At 40.5% G+C, this 5,508-nt stretch overlaps 1 long non-coding RNA gene across 1 annotated transcript; it reads left to right on the forward strand.

Moving 5' to 3' along the window:
* Nucleotides 1-1,077: 1,077 nt before the first annotated feature.
* Nucleotides 1,078-3,458, forward strand: LOC140481765 (uncharacterized). The gene is made up of 2 exons (XR_011961598.1): nt 1,078-1,240; nt 3,227-3,458. It is a non-coding gene; the product is annotated as an uncharacterized lncRNA (long non-coding RNA).
* Nucleotides 3,459-5,508: the final 2,050 nt, after the last annotated feature.

The raw sequence follows: 5,508 nt of genomic DNA on the forward strand, positions 1-5,508 counted from the left end.
TTAGATATGGAATACAGAGTCTCATTATGATGTCTAAGTCAAAACCATCAAGTTTGAAAACCATCTTTTGAAGTTCAGCTTCAGTGTTTAAAGGTTTCACAGAAATATTACCTTAAATTCAATAGCTAAAATCAACATTGACTGACACAAGTTAGATATATATTGCTTTATCTGACAAAAAACTCATTAAAACCAAGGAATTCTTACCTTTCCCAGAGTGTGACGTTATCCAGCGCATGACTTTCTTTCAACAGCAACCTTGGGCATGAAACCACTCCACCACCCCTGATCCCGCCCCCCACCATCCCCCCCCCCAACCCCACCACCTCCCCACCCCTCCCAACTCCTGGGAGTGGAAACCAACCTTTGTCCCTGATACGTACTTGCTTCACTGACTGCCTGCAAGGACAGCTGGTGTATAGCAATTAATTAAATACTCTCACCAACGCCTAACCACAAATTAATAAACCTTTTACAATTGAAGTACGTTTGGATCTCTGTGATCTTAATGTGATCACTGTGGTCCTGTGGTAAAATTCGTAGGCGCTGACTCTATGGGTAAAATGTGCTCATGGATGGAGGGACAGACAAGATTACTGGTGAAACCACAGGAACAAAACTTGTAATGATAGCAGCATTAATAATATTCTGGATTAGTGGTGCTGGAAGAGCACAGCAGTTCAGGCAGCATCCGAGGAGCTTCGAAGCTACTTGGATGCTGCCTGAACTGCTGTGCTCTTCCAGCACCACTAATCCAGAATCTGATTTCCAGCATCTGCAGTCATTGTTTTTACCGCATTGATAATATTGCTCGTTGGCTCTTTGCTTTATCTCTTGAATAGTGATGTTGCTTTAAGAAGCTCAATAAACAAGTCAGCCAAGTACCTAGATGTCACCACATGACTAAAGGCCATGGTCACTCTGCATTGTAGCTGAAAAAGGTACTGTCTGCACTGGTGAAGTTGTGAATAAATCCCACCAGTAATCTCGAAGTAAACAGAATCCATGCAACTCATTTGTGCTACGTACAGACAGCGCAACAAATCACCACATGGTGGCTGAAGTGGAATTGCTTCTTAAAAAAAATGAGCAGCAAAAGCAGTAATACAGATGGAAGACCATGGGGGGAAACAACAGACAAGATTCAACAACATTCCAGATCACAGAAGTTTCCACAGTACAAAAATCGGAAGAGAATAAATACAGTAAACGGAAAAGAGCGAAGTTTTCTTCACAAACTGTGAGTACTTTTGTGCTGAACGAAGCTGGGCAGGCAGCCAGCTGTTTCAAAACTGCATGATTTAAAGGCTATTTAAAATTTAGACTGCTGTCAGGAGTTAGACCCGTGCTGTCCAAAAGAGAAAAAAAGTGCCTAAATTCAAACAAGGATAATGGAGTGGGCTGCAATTAGGAACAGCGCAGAGACAACAGAACAAGACCTAACATAGGTCTTCTGCTAAAAATAGAAAAGAAGCATTAAGTACACTGCTGCAGACACACAGGGGATGCCTGAAGTAACAAATCAAATAAAAAGAAAAAGAAAAATAAGACAATGCGATACAAGCCCTGCTGAAGGCATATGGAGAGTGTTTTCAACATAATAAGATTACTGAAACATCCCTGCACAACAATGACAATAGAAGAAGGCAGAGGAACAGCACAACTATGGGTACCAAATCCACTAGCATGAACTGGAAAGTCACCTATGTATTCTATCCAAGTTTTACCTCACTCTGTCTCAATAGACCAAGATGTGGAGATGCTGGCGTTGGACTGGGGTGCACAAAGTTAAAAATCACACAACACCAGTTTATAGTCCAACAGGTTTATTTGGAAGCACTAGCTTTTGGAGCGCTGCTCCTGACTCGTGGTCAATGCTCCAAAAGTGAGTGTTTCCGAAAAGACCTGTTGGACTATAACCTGGTGTTGTGTGATTTTTAACTCAATAGACCAAGCAGTTGCCGAAATGGATAAGCAAGGCATGAAAATATTGGCAGCAGTTGGCATTATCTGAAAAACACCAGAAAGATTTTGCAATGATATGGAAAATGTTAAAAGATCAGCTGCATGTAAAGTAAATTCTAAAATTAATCATTTAGATTTGATGTCCTACAGCCACATGAATCAAGAGATCATTGTTTTTTAATACTTCCTGTGACAAAGGCAGGAAATGTAATTTTTCAGAGACTGAACTGTCAGAGTGGAGAATGGAGTTGGTGATTGTCTCAACACTTATCGAAGGATTTCAAAACTACCTCTTGGAAAAGAAATAGTCACAGTATTGATTCACTGCTTGAAGGTGGCAGAAAATACAGAATCCTTGCAGTCAGTCAACAACATCTGCAAGAAATAGGCGCAGCCAACAGTATTGGCTGTATAGGCAGGACTCAAGATGCAAGCCAACTGTGTAGTAAATCTGTGTAGTCCATTGCACCCATTAAGAAGCTGCCCTGCATTCCAAGATCTGTATAAAGCTTATGATACAAAAGAACACTGGGCCCATCTATGCAAGGTTGAAGCCTGAGCCTACAGTAGGGAACAACTAAACAAGAGCCATGTGCAGTGGTATAACAACAACAGCAGGGAATGCACCAGGAACCAGGTAAATGTAGGCCAGTATAGTGGATACTGTAACAAAACCGTTCATTGTTTGAGGCAACCAAAACTATTTTGCCTGTGTCTTAACTCATAATAGGTCCCATTCCTGTAATAACCCCTGCTCAGTGACTGACATTGGCTGCCTGTCAAGCAACATTTTAATTTTAAAATCCTTATCCATGTATTCAAATCCTTCTACTTTCACCTTTCCCTACTTTTGTAATCTGTTCCAGCTGCCACCAACCCTCTTAGATACTTGTTCTCCTGTAATCTTGGCTGCATGCATTATTACTGATCCACCAATGGTGCTCATGTTTACAGTGACTGAGATCTTAAGCTCTACAATTCCTTCTCTAAAACCCTGTCTCTCTGCCTCACTTCCTTCCTTTAAGTCACTCCTTAAAATGTATGTCTTTGGCCAAGCTCTTGGTCATCTGACATAGTAACTCCTTTTGTAACTTGTTGCTCCTGTGAAGTACATTGGGACGTTTCATTACTTGATAGTTGCTAAATAAGTATACATTGCTGTTATAATTACTACAAAGTTTATTATCTGATCCATTGGCTATTTGTATTCAAATGATTAAAGGTCAGTGTGCTCAGAAACTCCCACTTTTTTGTGTTTTAGGATTGACAAGTGGCCACTCAATCATACAGCATGGAAGCAGGTCATTCAGCCCATTCAGTCCAAACTTTACAGCAAGGACTGCTTGTCTTTTGGATGAGACATTATATGAAGACTCCGTTTGCTCAGTCAATTGAAAGTAAAAGATTCCAATAACGTGAAGAACAACAGAAGAATTACCCTCGTGTCTTGCACAATGTATAACCTGCAAACAACGACACTTAAAAATGAATAACTATTTGGTCATTGCTGCTGTTTGTGGGGGCATGTGTACAAATGTCAGGTGCAGTAGTATAGTGGATACAATACCGGAGGCTTGGGCCAATGGTCTAGAGATATAAATTCAATTTGCACATTGGCAGCTGGTGAATTTTAACAAAGTAAAGCCTGCAGTTAAAATGCTAGTCTTGGTTATTGTGATCATAAAACCAAGTTGACCTAAAATCCTAAGAGGTTCACAAATGCCATGAAGGGAAAGGAATCTGCTGTCTTTACCCAGACTAATCTACATGTAGCAACAGTGTAATTGCCTTCTGAAATGGCCTAGCAAACCACTCAATTATATTTTTAAAAATCATCAAACTCTCAAAGAACAGTTAAGGGTGGGCAATAAATTCTGGTTTTGTCAGCAACAATGGATTAATATAAAAGGAATTCCTTTCTCAATAGTACATTTACAACATCAAATACAGAGGTTCACAAAGAAAACCCACTCACCACCTTCTCAAGGGCAACAAATGCCTTCCCAGCCGCCCGTACTTGAGAAAGAAATTAAGAAATATATATTATAGTGGAGTTAGGGTCATGATCATTTGAAGTTGATCTGAGATTTGACTGGTGAAGGAGTCCTACCAATGTCAACCAAAAATAAGGCCATATTAGGTCACTGTCCCAGTACCTACTCTCAGCTGGAGAGATTACTTCCATGTTGCCTCTTAATTAATTCACAGATTTAAGTGTCACTGGTAAAATCAGCTTTTATCACCCATCCCTAACTGCTCTTGAGAAGCTGGTTGTGAGAATCCTTCAGGAATACAACTTGGTGGTGTACTGGGCCATTGCAGAGGACATTGGAATCAACCACAATGCTGTGGGTCTGGAGTCACATGTGGACCATGGCAGATTTCTTTTTCCAAGGATAAATTAGTGAAACAGAGCCAACTGTTTCATCATTCCTAATGATAACTGTTAATCCAGATTTATTCAATTAGTAGATTATCGATTCCCCAGGCAATTTGAACTCATAATTCCATATCATTGATCTGGTTGCTAGTCTAGTAATATAACAACTATGATGTTAGAGCTGTTATCAATTTGGCTATTGTAACCTAAGGAATGAATCATATACTGTTTAGTACCACCAGCATTCGAAGCAGAGGTGATATCATGAACAAGCAAAAGTTCCACTGACGTTTCATCCACCCATTGATGGACTATGGGATGTTGTAACAAAGCAAGGGATTTAGGGAATTAATGGAGGTGCTGGAATTGGATTCTCCTACAGAAGGAGGTTTCGGTGTTTGAGGGCATGGAGAAACAGCTGCTTACTGAGGCATAGGTAGATCACCTAGGCCCAGTTCTGTAGGAATTGTGACACCTTATGTGGCCTCTATGGCCTTACAGAGTGATGCACAAAATACAGGATTATATTATTACATATTGTTGAATCATGGGAACAGGCAGACTGCGTGTTGTTTGTGGAAGGGAGGCAGGTTTCTGGCTGCAGCTTCCTCCAAAGGTCAGTAACTGATAATAATAATAATAATAATAATAATAATAATAATCAGACATGAGGGGGCAACATTTTTTACACAGAGTGGTTTGTATATGGAATGAACTTCCAGAGGAAGTGATGGATGCGGGTACAGTTATAGTATTTAAAAGACACACAGACAGATGTACACACACAGGCAGACACAGACACTCCTACACATACACAGACACGCACACACACACAGACACAGACACACACACACACTCCTACAGACCCATACACTCACGCAGAGCCTCTCTCATACACTCATACATACACTCCCACACTTACACATGCACCTTCTCACAGACTTAATACCCCTTTACACTCATACTCACACAAATACACACACTCTCTCACAGATACTCATAACCCCAGCCACCCCACCCCCCCCCCCCACCGCCATCCACACATACTTATATAAGTTTGTGAGGTGAATCTGTACTTGCAGAATTACTTTTTACTTTGCTCAGAAACTGCATGAATCCATGTAAGATTCTGTAAATCAATTTTTTAGATTAAAATCATTCTG

Source organism: Chiloscyllium punctatum, chromosome 10, assembly GCF_047496795.1.
Source record: "Chiloscyllium punctatum isolate Juve2018m chromosome 10, sChiPun1.3, whole genome shotgun sequence".
Taxonomy (NCBI): Eukaryota; Metazoa; Chordata; class Chondrichthyes; order Orectolobiformes; family Hemiscylliidae; genus Chiloscyllium; species Chiloscyllium punctatum.